The 15,647-nt window shown below is 38.4% G+C and overlaps 1 protein-coding gene across 3 annotated transcripts in view; it reads right to left on the bottom strand.

Annotated features, from left to right (window-relative positions):
* AEBP2 (AE binding protein 2) overlaps positions 1-15,647 on the bottom strand; it is a 45,903-nt gene that overhangs the window by 28,641 nt on the left and 1,615 nt on the right. The window lies entirely within an intron of this gene.

Here is a 15,647-nt window from a genome sequence, read left to right as displayed (position 1 = left end):
ATCTTTAAATATTCTTCTGAGCAAAGTGCAAGGAAAAAAAATCTAATTACGTTACTTTAAGAAAAAAGAAAATAGTCATTTCCTCTTCAGATCTACATAATATTTATGATTTTCTATCATTTATCACATCCCTTTTCTTCTCTAACTCTTGTAGATAATTTCTATGTTAAATCATTCTGCTTTTAAGGTGTAGGTGCTGTTCCATATTTTTGACCATCACTGTTTACATATCCAGTATTGTTTTATTACACATTCTGAGAGGGATGAAAGAAAAACTACACCTTTATTAAAAATCAGAAGATATAATTGGCACGTTTGTTCTTTTGCTCTCGGAGTCTCTACTAGTGACTTCTCAAATTATCTGTATCTTTTTTAATCACTACTGTGCTAGCAGCTTTTTTCTGTGATATATTTTGAAATTATAACAGATATTTGCCTTTTTTAGATTTCCCCTTCTCACCCACCATGTGGATTCCACTGCATTTTTCAATTAAAAAAAAATCCCACCTTAGTGAAAACACCAGATTCTCTTTAGCAATGGTTCCCAGTTAAGCTTTAGTTTTAACTACCCTGAGTAATTTGGTTTCATAAGCAAACTCTTATCAGAGGCACCAGCAAGGTACCATTTATGAAAATGCCAAATACCACATCCCAAACACAGACCCCTTAAAAATCTTCTTCCAATCCATTAGTCTCCACCTATTATTAAAACTGACCAATTATTCTTAGGCCTTTATTTTCCAAGTTAAAAAGAAAGCTTTAGAGACCTTTTCAACAGGCTTTTTGCTTTAACAAAGGTATATCAAATACATACTTCCTAAATGCTACACGAACACCACCTGCCTTTTTCTGCCCCCCACCCTCCCAATTTCAAAAAACACCTAACAATTTAGAAGGCACAGCTTCTACCCATGAAAGTCATATGGGCTACTTGCTGTACACATGTGCCCATTATTTTTATTTTCTTTCTTTTTCTACACCCTGAATACACACAGCTTTCCATGATTCCTCCCCCCAGGTAGGTGACTCCCTACCTAGTGCTCTTGATTCCTTTTGTGACATACAATCTTCCAATCTGTGATTAGCAAGTAAAGAAATGGCAGCCAACCAGAGATACAGTTTTGGGTGGTTTTTATATTACTGCCTTTCCCAAATACCTTACTTTATATTCAATGGAAGCTTAAAAAAAAATTCAACTAGCCCTGAGCTGAACCTACCAGCCCCAAGAGCATTAACAGCCACTAACTACAGCTACTGGCAAAAGCATTTTAGGAACCCTGCAGGAAATTGTCAGAAGCTTTAAATACAAAACGTGTTGCAAGCAATCCCAATTTTTCCACCATGCCAGGCTCACAATAACTATGGGACTGACATCTCCTCAGCTGATGCCTAGGCCAAAAATTATCCCCAAAAATAAAATCTGTAAAACTGCACCGCGAAAGCAAAGTTTACCTACAGGATGATAGACAAACTGAATAATTAGTTATTAAATAGTTAATTTTCACACACAGGCACACACCTCTACCCTCAGTTTAAGCTATCCCAATACAGTTCTCTCAAAATCAGCACTTGGAAGTAGGTTTGGGCACACACAAAACAGCACCCAGCCACTTCTGTCACAGACAGTGATGTTCCACGGATCAGTGCTCCCCACAGGAAGCTGCTCAGCCAAGGATGGCAAAGCACTGCAGCAGCACTCCTGCAGCAGCTGCCTCAGACCAGTTCAGGTGGGTGAGTGACCCTGCCTTTCTCACGGCTCAAGGTACCCAAGAACAGCTTCATAAACACTCTTATCAGTAGGAGTTCAAACTTCCAGGCTGTTTATAGTCAGCACGAGTTTCCACATCCACGGACAGCATCAGTACCTTTCCCACACCCCCCCAGACTTCCTACTGAGAGGATGAACAGTGCTGGTGACCACAAGGACAGACTGCAAGGTTTTTCAGCACAGCCCTGGTTTTACAGTCTGGTTTTAAGCAGGGAAGCGGTAAGAGAACGTAACGCTGAACAGGTTCCAGGAAAAAATCTGGGGCTGGGGGGAGAAGGTGTGTGTGGTTTGTGTGTGGTTTCTCCAGTTCACAGGCATGAAATCTGCTTAATTCCTCTGAGATGAAAAAACCTCAAATTGATAAACCCGTGTGAGAGTTTATTTCACATTGCAAATACAATGCAACATATTTTGATGTAAAATCACAGCTCTCTAATTTTACAGCCTAAGAAATGCAAATATTAAGATTTTGGGGTTTCTTTTTTATATTCTGTCCTAGCTGTAGAAAATTCCTCTTGTTTTTGGATAAAAATATGTAAGTCAACTAATAATACTGACCCAGAAAAAGCTATCCTGATAAGTAGGGTTATTAATGACATGAGAAACCAATAACACTTAGAAAGCTGATTTATTTCTAGTAGTTTAAATGTTTGCTGGGTTTGGTTCTAATAGCCTAAGTGTTTGCTGAGGGCTAACAGATTAGAGCTGCATACACAGCATCAAAATTTTGTACCAGAGAAACTGGAATTAAAAAAAGGTTGGTTGTAACACTTAAACCAAGCAGTAGCACGCGGAATTTCTTGGAAATTGAGGATGAAGTGCTACACTGGACTATGATTCTATAACCTATTCAAGATTCTGTCTAAAAAGGGGGGGAAATAGAACTCAAATACAGTTGAGCAGAAACAGTTCAGTATTTTATTTAATACAAAATGCTCTCCTTTCTTCTAGTTTGAAAACCTCTGTGTAGGGCATCAAAAAGCACAGATGAATATTGCTGTAACAGGATCTACTAGAGAAACAGCTAAACTGCTTATGAAACAAAATAGCCAGGAGTCACACCAAAACAGACCACTGTTTTCAGAGGGTTCTCTAGACAGACCCTGCCAAAATGCAAGAAACTCACTGCCCTGGCACATTCCTTCTCTAGAAACAACCCGTTAAATAAAAATATAAAATATATTTTTTGTTTCCTCCTCTGTGCTTCCAGAGCCAGCATATTTCAGGTGATCAGGCACCTCACAGTGCTGAGAACCTAGAATTAATTTCTGTCTGTCTCACTCGGTGAGTTCTGTCCCCCTGAAGAGGCAAAGGCTGCAAAGACAATCTGTGAAACTCGAGTACCTTGCCCAGCTCAAGCGTGTGCAGTTTTCTCTCGTCTCTCATACAGTGAGAAAATACCAGGAAGCTTTTCAGAGAAAAGTTTGCAGTATATATAGCATCAAAGACACTGCCTTGGGAGGTCTCTTGACCTGCCATTTCGAGATGAAGCAGAAAGATAAGTTTTACAGTCAGAGCTGTGGCTGCTGCTGAGTGTCTGAAGACTGAACTGCAACACTGTGTGTGTCAGAGCTGCCGATTCACCCACTTCTTTGTTTCTCCTCATTTCAGAAAGGGTGTGAGGGTAGGACACACGGGGTGTGCACGTACTCCACCATATTAACTAGTCCACTTGAGACTTTCCCTCACTGAAAGCATCGACTCAGCCCAAGAAGGGCTGGACAGAAACAGTGTCTGTATCTTCCTATCTATGAATGGGGCTTTTCAGTCCAATCTTGGGATGATACAACACATGGAAAAATTCCTTTAAAAAGGGAAGGTAGTAATGGAAATTATGTCCTCCTGCTTTCTCATCTGAAATCCACTAAGCCTACAAGTGGGAAAGTAATAATGTGCATCAAAGAGGAGAAAACAAAACACAGTAAGACAAACACAGACATCCCGGCAAACTACTGGCAAATGAAACAAAGACAAAAAAACCCCCCCGAATGCTGGTAATAAAACAAAGAAATAAAACAAACTGAAACAGATTTTTATCTAGGTAAGTTAAAGCAAGTTTTTCTGCCTTTTTCTAAGCCCTTTTCTGGCAGCCAGGAGATCTGTTTAAATCCTGACGGCCGCTATCAAAGCAGAATGACACGAGCAGAACTTAAGCGCTTGTGGCATTCCCCTATTGCCAGTGACAGACAGGTCTGGGTTTGCTCCCAAGCTGTAAGCAGGCTCCAGCTCCATTGTAATGGATCTATAGACCATAGCCTGATGAAGAACATTAGACATTTGAGTTTCAGAGAGTTCAGCTCAGGGGTCATCCCAAACAATAGAGCATCAAAAACAGTCACTGCTGGAGAGAGCCTGCACACACAATAGCAGTTTTTAAGAAGCACCATTCAAAAGACTGACTAATTACTAAAATTTAAAACTGTTACAGCAAGCACAACATAGTCTTCGAGCTTATGTTGTCCCTATTTTCATCCTAATGTGAGCACCTGAATCAACTTGAAGTAAAAATCACAGCTCTAGAGGCAAGAACTGACTGCCTTTCTGAAACACCTTCCTAAACCCACACCTCATTTTACCAAGTCTGCAAACACTGGCAGTGTCTGCCAAACGCAGCAAGGTAGAACTGAAAACACAGAATCTTCTCAGAAGGGTCAGACTTTTTTCCCCTCCTTCTACAAATTTTCCCTCTACCACGAGATCAACAGCTTTGAAACGTTACTGACATTTAAAGTGTGTTCACTAAGCAAAAACATGCAAGCTTTAAAGAGAGGAATCACTACCTCAGAGGCACTCTTTCAGGTCTTATTTTTACCTGTACTTATTTTACCTGCGGCTAGAAATAACACATCTTCATTATCAAGCTGATTAAGATTTTTTTTAGCACCACCTTCATGTTGAAAGACTAGTACCTACACAAAGCTACATGTGCATGTGAAGCGAATGCGTCTAGCCAGCTAAATTTAGTTCGAACTCTATTTAAAAAACAATCCTGAAACAAAAAATAACAGCCAGTCATTTTCACTTTATAGAAAATGTACATTTTTCAAGCACTTTAAATTCTGGATTATTTTTTTTCTTTTCAGAATCTGAACAAAACTAAGCCACTGTTGGAATTGCATAAATATGGATATTTTCTACAAGGAATAAAAGAAAATCGAAATTATTCCAAATTTAAAATGCACAAATTTTAAACTACATAATTTTTGTGTACAGTCAAATATGAATGAAAATATAACGAGCCTGTGACTTAATGCATTAAATAAAATGGTATTTTGCACATCGTTCCTGACACACGCTTGGCTCTCCGAGGAGATCATTTTCCTCACTGCTGCAAGTAATCCCTTCTATTGAATTTAATGAATGGAATCACCAAAATTTTTTCTTTCCCTTTTTATTGTTATCTTTCAGAACAACAGACAGTAAGAGTCTAGAAGGAATATCAACAAAAAACCAAAAGAACAGCAACATGATTTCATTTTTATTTTCCATGAATTCCCATTAGCAACTGTCCAGTTGAAGCAATAGTGGAGCCAGGCACCGAACACATGCACAAAAGCCCAATCAATTTGCTATTATACTTTTAATGTCTGCTAAACATACTCCCTGTAGACCTTAACTGAAGTAACCTTCCCTCAGGCAAAATTCAGCCCTAACAGATGGGCCTTATACCGTGCCCTTGAGGGTCAACAAGCACCACTCCAGTCTGATCAACAGGAGCTCATTTCAGGGTTACAGCACCTCCACCCAGAGTGCCGAGCTCCCAGTCCCCAGATGTTCAGCTCAGGAGGTAACCAAAGGACCCGGCTGAATTCAGCCAACACCAAGGGAAATGATTGTGACACATCCTATAAGGAATAACCTCATCTTACAAAGCATCGAATTAAAAACGAGCAGAAATTTCAGGGAACGCGCCTTGCAGGGTGGCTGAAACCAACGCCCAACCCCGCTGCACACCACACCACTCCGAGCCTGAAGAACCGTTTCTTCTGAAATACACAACGATAATCCAGTCATAAAACATCACATCGGCAGATTGTCCCCGAATCCAAACACTACAAACCTCACTGGAAGTAAGTAAACATCGTAGGGATTGAAAACAGACAAATAAACAAACAAACCAAACAAAAATAAATACCCTGCTAGTTTCTTTCCCTTTTAGTGGTCAGTGACCACATGGAGCTTCAGCTACAGTGATTCAATACACGAGGGAAACTTAGGAGAGAAAACTGAACCGTAACACTCACATAAAACAACCTCAGAATAGCAGGAACACTACAAATGACAGTCACATCTTACAGCAACTTCAAGGGTTTAAGCCTAGAAATCAACAGAAAAGCTTTTTCCACCTGGAAAACTAAATCTCAACTAGGTACTAATCCCAAAAGAAAACAAACAGCACCAAATGCAATCATTCAAATACCAAGTCAGAACAGAAGCACTGAAAGAAAATAATAATAATAGTAATAATAATAATAATTATGATGATGATGACATGCCTCGTGACATCCCCCAGCACTTCATTATTTCATTTCACTAAGAAAATTCTGGAGTGAAAACAAAAACTTCACAAGCTTCCCATTACTCTACTCCTTTCTAAAACAAGGAGTAGAAAAGTGTGGTGTACAGCTCTGGTCAATGTACAAGTTCCACAAAAACAACAGTTCACTTGTGGTTTTACAGCTCTTTGATGCCACCAAATTAAAAAATTTACAATCACTACTTCTAATGCAATCAATGGTCAAGCAAAGATAAAGCTTGAAAATGATCAAATTATCAGCCCTGAGCTCCCATCGTTGACAGGAAGCTCCTCCACCTGTCCTAGGGATTTGATTTCTCTCTCTTATACTGTCTCCATCACTTCTAAACATGGGAGCTACAGACACAACAGATTAGTAACAGAAACTGCTCTACTGGCTCCTAAATGAAAACAGAATGAATTCCTATGTTTTTTGGACTAAGGTTTAACTTCTGCTGCCCTTCAATGAGTATTGAGCAAACTTTAATGCCAATCTCTTCATGAAGTTACTCTCAGAACACCTGCACTGGGGTACCAGGATGCAATGAAATGCAGTGCTCAAGTACACCGGTGTCCAAGCAGATTTAAATTAATATTTGCTTCATGCTCTCCAAATGATCATGCCAATTTAAAAGTGAGATTAAAATAGATCCTAAGGAAAAGAGAGTTAATAAAACATGAGCAACCACCATGAGTCAACAACAGAACAGAAAAGTTTGACATTTGCCCGATCTTATTCTGTTCCTCTGCCCATATTTGGTAAATCTGGTATTTTATCATGCATCTAGACTGGTAACAGATAAACTCCTGCTACTAAATTTCAATGATTTATCAATTTAATTCCCCAAACCAAACATTTTTGTTTCACAAGCAAAATAGTTTGTCTTATTTTAATGGATGTAGTTCTGACTGTGGTATGGAAATGCCATAATGCTTTAAAGCTCTTACTGTTTCTTTTCATCTAACTAGCAACCAACCCAGAGAGAATCTTCAAAGCAGACAGAAAGTAACTTCAACAACCTGTATTTCTAAGGCTTCTTTTTTTATGATTTTGCTGAAAAAAAATTTGCCTTTAATTTAAATAGAAAGCATCCAAAATAATGACTGATAACAATCAGTTTCTGAATTCAGGAAAACCTACAACCAGTAAGAGAAAAAACAGTGTATACAGGTAAACCACCATCAAAACGAACCCAGAACAAAAACAGATTGCAGAACACTAAATGGCTGCCAAGCAGAAAGATAATTCACATGGCAACAAGAAATTAGAATACCTGGATCAAAAGAATAAGCCAGAACTACGTGAAGTGAAAGTCCACCACTGTGTTTTGAAGGCAGTACCTTCTGTTCACATCTGCTCTTGCCCATCACACCCACAAAGACCCCAAAAGCAGACAGACCACACAACTGACTGTGGCTCTTCAGAGGAAAGGGAGGCAAAATAGGACAGGAAAAAACTGACTATGTCAGACAATTTATTTAATGAACACGAGGGAGAATCAACCTCAGAAGGAAGAGACGGAATACTAAAATGTCCAGAGGGATAGAAAAGGAAAACAGCCATGTTTGGTGCTCTAACATTTTCCAGAAGCACCTTTAAGCTTTTGATACCTTTAGGTAAATAAAAGCTACATTAAAGCAACTTTCTACATCAAAAAAAAAGACCATGATTTCCAGGACTGCGTGACTGAAGAAAGCACCCACTCACTTGGAAGCAGTTGTGCTTCTGAATCACTTATGCTTTTTTTTTTTTTTTGAAATCAAACCTATCAAATCTATGCTTTACACATATTAAGTTGTTCATTTTGAGAAGTTTCTGTTAGAATAAGGCTAAAAAAGTATTTATAAATCAATCTTAAAAACAAAACTGCAAAATTCTATTGAATATACATATTGTTATATGACTACTAAGAAATCAACACAGTGGAAAATAAAGCAGTCAAGGGACAGAACTTCATACAGCGTGACAAGTGGTAACATTACAAACTTGTTTTGAAATTCTTTTTGAAGCAGCAACTTATTTTAGAGTAGAGCTATGTGTAGATAAGTATGAATACCTAGAAAAGGGAACAACACTGCACTCAGACTGATAATATTAAACCAAGGAAGATAGGAAGGCTCTTTGAGATAGAGAAATCGAAGGAACTTAAAATAACAAACATGCACAGGAAACAAAACAAGACTGAGAAAGTGTGTTATGATTCACCACCTCTAGAGCTTTTTCCACTCTTCTGGATCGCTTACTTTGATTATTTAGATTGCCAGCCCTAGAATATCTGGGCTCATCACACTTACATAACACAAACTCAGGTTATCACAGAATTTGTGGCACACAGAGGAACAGGCAATGCAATAAAAAAACTTGGAATGCCAAAATACCCACTGAGAAGTGAGAAAATAGAGCAGGTTAAACATACGTGCCTTGTGATATGACAGCACAAAGACTACATGTGAAAAAGGATTACACAAATCAAGAAACCGTAAGCAATTCTGCCTTAAAGATACAAATAAAACTGACTCTCATTTCTGGGAACCACATTACCTTCATCATCTCCCTGAAAAGCCAGGGAACAGCAACAAGTGGTTCATAACTGAAAATGATAAAAGACAATGTTTACTAGCACAGCTTAAGAAAAGGAGAGAAGAAACACATTCACTCAAAGAGCCACCAGAAATAATTTGGTTTTTTAACAGTGCTTCCTTCCCATCCCAAGAACTCTAATCAGTCTGAAGGAGCCTAATCAGCACTGGAAGGTAACAGCCTCCAGGTGTGGGGGAAATTTCCTTGACACTGCTGGAACTATTACCCTCCCATTCTCCCAACCTCAGGATACCTTCCCTTACCCCCAGCACACACAACACAGAAAACTAGCAGAAGATAAAAGAACCACAGAGAAAACACACAGAGGAGACCTAAAAAACCCCTCCAGTGTTAGTCATCACATGTTAGGCTCAATTTAATACAGAATAAAACGACTAGGGTAGCAGCTAGGAAAATACTAGGAAAACAGCTAGGATAGCATTGTATAAAGTAGCAGCTTTGCCTATTTATACCCCAGTGAATAGTTGCTACTTCAAGTATTAACCAGGCATCAAAAGCAGAGAAGCCCACAAAGTAAAACTCCACTAATTGGCTCAATTCATAATAGAAAGGTCATAAATTAAGGTCTGATTCCTGTTCTGCTGGACACTGAATTACCATCCATTTCTATCAATTGTCTTATCTATAACTTAGTATGCAAGTTAGCCTAGGAAAGTCTACTTAAAGACAGGCCAAAAGTAGTTTTACTTCAAAGGAAAACAAAAATTTACATTTCTCTCTTGGCTCTGCATATATCGAAAATATTTTCTTTGCACCTCTAAGATTTTTTTTCATTTGGAATCTAAGTTACAGCACACAATAAACTATAACAACCAAAATAAGGGTTTTACAGCAATTTTATAGGGGAACTAGTAATTTGTATAAGATGCTGCGTGGAACAACATTAATGAAGATTCTTTATATTATTATTTAGGCATATTTAATAAATTATAATACCATGATACATGCCAATAATCTTGGTTTTTTGCAAGTCTCTCAATGCAAACAACTTAGTTGCATTTTTCTTCCTCTGACCCCACATAAGCTATTTGAATTACACCACTCCCCTACAGTGCAGCAGGATGACAACAGGACTTTCTAGATTATACCAAATCTTTTGCTTTTCTGTCACTATCAAATATCTTGGCATACACCTTAAGTAAGCCTCTATTAAAGAAAGTATCCATTAAGCATTAGCAACTGAAGTTCAGCAAAATTTATTTAAGAACTTAAATTCTAGTAGAGAGAAGAAAATTAGGTATGGGAAAAGAAATCCCAGTTCTTTTTTCTTTTGCATGTTACCATCGTTAAGGGAAAAAAGTACATCAGTAATGCAAGTGAGAGGCTTCATATTTTTTCCCCAATTATATGTTGTTTTTTAGCGCTGCAAAACCACAACGTGAGAATTGTAATCACTATCTTAGCATATCACAAAACCAGTGATAAATAGCAAACAGAACATGGAATATTTGTATTTCATTTTCTAATGCAAATTTATTTGAACACGTTCATATTCTAAGTGAACTCTGTATACAATACATATAAAGCTATAAAAAGTAACCAGTTGCACAGATAGGTAACCAAAGAAACCTCTACCTCAAAGAAAAAAAAATCTTACAAAACTACCACTTTTGTGTTTCTGCAGGTTATGCCACTGTATTTTTTTAACAGCAGCTGGAAGAGTGGATAAAACTCACTGTTCACACAAAGAAGTTCCTTACCCTCTTCTGTTCCCTTCTCCTGAACAACTGGAGATTACATTCCCACCTGTTTCAAGGATTCCCTGCAATTACTTGGCTCCTTTACAGGAGGGACCAATTTTTCACTTCCTTTGGGTCAAGTTCTCGTTTTCTCCTCAGGCTATCAGACATATCTCATTCCCTATCACAGCAAAAGTTTTCTGTGTGTACCTCACATCATCCCCTTGCCAGAAACCTCTATTCCCATCTCAACAGCTCCATCTGCTCCCTTCTAATCCATGTACTCACTTTCCCACCCAAACAGCAGACAGCTCTACAACTCCCTCAGTGCAATGGGTCCTACTTCCATACTTCTTCCATGCTGCTCATTCCCCTGCTGTTACTCTCCAAATGGGCAGGGGTTTCCAAAAAATACCTAAATATCTTAAAGGTACTGGAAAGCTGTGGAAAGAGTGGTATGGTAGAACATTTCCACTGCATCATCCAAGAGATTTAGTTTTATCTGTGACCAGCTCCACAAATGCATGATGTCACATCTCTGCCCAAAAGCTGCCCGGGCTGTACGTAACACCCTGTTTAACTCCTCCAAAAAGTAAAAAAGGGAAAAAGAAAAAATACCCAGACAGGTTTTTTCCACTACAGCCTAGGAAATTCCCTGAAAAAGCCCACCAATCAAACCTTGTATTTAGAAGTTACCAGGCTTGATGATGTCACAAACTTACACAAAATGCACACAGACCTGAGTGGATGTACAAACCCAACATAAAAGCAAAACCATTTCTCTCTTCCACTGAATAGGAAAATATTTTTCTCGAATTCTATGAAGTATATTTACATCTTACTACAATAACTATAACAGCTCATTATACCAAGCTCTTTCATCTAGTTCACAAAAAGACCTCATGTTAACCACTCAATTATACCAACCAACAGCTTTAGCAATAAAGATACTCGCCATACAAAATATCTGGGCTGTTTTGTCTTCCCATCAAAAGCTATTTTCTCCAGTGCCAGAAAGGCCTGAACATAACCATTACAGAAACAAGGGGTTTATTTTGCAATTTGAAAGCAAACAACTACAGCAATACATACAGTTAGAAATGCTGAAAATATCATTTTTCAGCAGAATTTTGGAAACTCGGGTGAACTTCTATATGGCTCACTCTGACATGGCAATATTACACACAGTCTAAAAAAAAAAAATCTAACGACTTAACCACCTTGCCACAAGTGCTAATGAATGATTCTTCACTTCCTGGATAGGAACAAGTGAGACTGTGCAGCACAGAGAGGCCTGAAGCACTTTTTAATCTGGTCACATGGATACATGAAGCACACCTATTAGCACCACATGCCTTCCTGATTATATTACGAATTTACTATTCTGCCTTCATATAAACATCACTCATGCAACTCACATGCCACTGCTGAGTCAGTCTCGAAAATTCTTCACTTTTAAGACTTCAAAAGCTAGATAAAGACTGTAATTAAAACTTGAAACAACTAACATTTTAAAATCAGCATACATCTTAAAGGTTGAGAAGGCCTCCATTTTAAACCAGATTAAAAAGATTCAGACCAGATCCTGCATTTTTTACGTCTGGATTTCTTATTTTTCAAGTTGTTAGTTACACACAGCCCCATTTCACTCAGTAAAGTTAACAAACTTGACAATCTGAAGCATAAAAAGGTTTATTACTGAAAAACCTTTCTGAAATGTCTGGTTTCAAAACTATCCTTCTATTAAATAGGAACAGAATAATAACATTTCTAGAAGTATTTTACAAGTCTAATGTGGTTAAGATAACTCTAATTTTCCTTGAGTATTACTGAGTATTCCTTGAGTCAGTCCCCCACAATAAGTGGTTGTGTTGCTGAATAACAAATATTAAAAAAGCCCCCCCCAAAAAAAAAAACCAAAACAAAACCACAAACAAAAAAAGAAAATAAAGCCTTACAAGTTACATGAAAATTGCCCACTCTGTGACAAAGATGGACATTAATTAGTGCTGTATCTGAGGGAAAGATCACTACATAAGATCCAAAGACAACCTGTTACACTTGGCCTACCTAATCAGCACTCAGGTATCAGTCAGGAAAACAGCCGACACCTGCAGCTAAAACGTTCTTTTCCAGTGCTCCTTGCCCAGTCAGAAGAGGAGGGAGCAAAGGATAAACTGCTAAGGAGGGTAAAGACGATGCAAGAACAAAAAACCAGGGACAACTTCCAGGTGAGAGTACAAAGACATAAGACAAACGTACAAGGGTGAACAAAACCCCTTCATAAAGCTTTACTACTTATATTTCTGATCAACAACTTCTTAAAATTGCAAGATCTACCACTGTTCTCTAAATCAAACAAAATCTGATTATATTATTTCAGATTTAAATATACTTCCATAATAAACCTTCCAGGAAACAAGAATTCAATTATTTCAGTAATCTAACACTAAAGTGTTTGTAAGAAAATATCCCAGTTCAGCAATAACACGTCAGTGAGCTGCAGATGCATCTCCACTGCATTCACCTCAGCTGATTTATACCCAAATCCTGCATCTGCTCAGGTCCAGCTTCAGTACCTGTGGCCCAATGCAAAACTCAAGTACCGTGTTTATAAGTTAACTGATCCATTATTTCTTCTTTTAAAAGTCCTATCAAATGTTTCTCAGCATTCCAGCAAGACTAGCAGCTCCAAAGGACCCTGGAGGGACACATCCATCCTTTTCAGCACATGTCTCAAATTAGGCAAAGGCACAAGTAAATGACCAGCATTCACATGCTGATAATAGTCTTTGTTCTAACTGTAAATCCAGAGGATAACTAGACTTGAATGCAGACTATTATTACTCAGCCAGCTTGCTCAGAAAGTCCTACACAAACTTCTGTACGGTAGTGGGAACTTAGCACAATTCCCAGGGAAAAAAAAAGGAATGGCTACAGCTCAACGAGGTACCTACAAGTCCTGGAGTTACTGCACTGAACTCTCCCGCTGAGCTGAAAATCCCACCTGGTTATTTATCCCAGGTATTGCTCTGGGGTTTGCTTTTTTGTTTCTGGGGTTTTTTTGAGAGGGAAGATAAGCATGTTTTTAAAAAGTACAAAGTCTGTGTGCATGGAAATGGAATGTTAAAATTCACTCTAAATTTCAGGGTGTTGTCGTTCACCATTATATTTGTTTTTCATGTTCTTATAAATACTTACAAATTTCCTACAGTAATGCCTCAAAATATTTATTCTATTAGCAGATACTCTTAAAATACATTAAAATGTTAATAATAGAAGTTGCTGAACAGAAGTTAGATTTTGATCATATGCAAGATTTTCCCCTTCAGCTGTTTTATTCGTATTTTCTACTTGATACCACTAAGCCAAAAATCAGAGATAACACATTGTGGAGAATGACAAAGATCATACATAGGGAAATGGGAATTTGATCACTCATGGAATTCAGGCCCTCTTACCACACCCACTTATTCATTCAAATTTTCTAAAGAGGAAACAAGAAAAAAAATCCCAAGCCCAGGGGCATGATCTCAGTGCTACCAAACCTGCCTACAACAGGAGAGTCTTTACCAAGTACACCCTTCCACCAGCTTCCTCCTGCTAAACCCACAGACTGCAAAGTCAAGCCTGTCAGTTCCATCTCTTCCCTCTTCTCTCTCTTCCCTCCTCCAGGTCATCTTACTACACAACACTCTGAGATTCACGACACCAAGTTCCTCGGGACTTCAGAGACACAGGTAGTCAGCAAAGGCAATGAAGTACTGGACAATAAATGATTTCATATAAAACATCACTTAACAGATAGAATATCATTCTCTTAATAGTTACAGAACTTCCATTTTAATGCAGAGGTGACCAAATCAATGAATGATGAATTGTTTCAGGATTTCAATATCTACTATCATAAACCTGTACCTCCAGCTTTGAGACTAAACTGTTCCCAGATCTTCTCTGATATTTCACCATCCCAACTCACTCTTAAGCTCTTCAGCACATCCCTTACCTTTTACAACACTCTGTCTGATCATCTGAAAGGCACAGGATTATGCTGTGGCTGCCTTCCAAGCAGCAGCAATCATTTGGATTACTATGTCAAGCAAGACACTTGCTGGACTACATGTGACAAAAATAATAAAGCATTCTAACACACTGCAGCAAAGAGTGCACACCAAAGGAAATTTTCCATCCCCAGGAATAACAAATGGCACTCTTGGTAGCATTGCTCTTTTCCTAACCAACTTAACAAGCAGGCTTTGAAATTACAGCGCAAAATGCCCTCTCAGCACCCCAAGTTCAAGACAAAACTTTGCAAAGATTAAAAACAAGGCACAGTCCTCATTTAAACCACTAAACACGAGTCCCACTCCTGCAACTGAGTCCCTGTCGATGGGGCAGGGAAGGAGGAACGAAGGGCACACACGTGGATTTAACGGTGTGACTACAGCAAGAGAACCACGAGAACAATGACAGAGAAAGAAAGTAGCACAGCAGCTCTGAGTGCACAAGGCACAGTGACACTACTTCCAGAAAACCCCTGCGAGTTATTTCCGTTATTTCCTCAACCCACAAACTGACACACGGTTGGATAAGATCAGGGTGAGAGCCAGACTTTAATTCCACAAAAAATGAGAAACTACTATCTTAAAATGCCTTTATGTACCTGTTGTTTTTCCAGAAGTCTACATAAAATCTCAGCTTCTGAACAACAAACAAACCCCAACATCCACACCCCCTTTCCATCTTGCACAAGTTTGGAAGAAAGAAAACGTGACTTCAACGAGTCTCAAAAGTCAGATGGAAACCAAAGAACCGAAATTTTTCTGTCTTCTTCACACTTTTAGGTCAATTACACGATTTTGGGGAACTGACTCACACGGGGTTTTGTTTGGTTGGTTTTAAGCCTCGAGGTCAGATCTAGTCATGCCCACTTCTGAAATAGGGGTATTTGTGTAGTTACATAGATTTTGATCTGACATATATTCAAAGTACGTTTCTGGACCAAACCACATAATTCTTCACACTTAACAATGAAATTATCTTAAGAAAGTACAAACAAAACTGTAATTGTTACTTAAATGT

The sequence above is a fragment of the Pipra filicauda genome, unplaced genomic scaffold (genome assembly GCF_003945595.2).
Source record: "Pipra filicauda isolate LSUMZ 115617 unplaced genomic scaffold, ASM394559v2 scaffold104_size2351352_pilon, whole genome shotgun sequence".
NCBI classification, from domain to species: domain Eukaryota; kingdom Metazoa; phylum Chordata; class Aves; order Passeriformes; family Pipridae; genus Pipra; species Pipra filicauda.
This window is presented reverse-complemented; position numbering and strand designations above follow the sequence as displayed.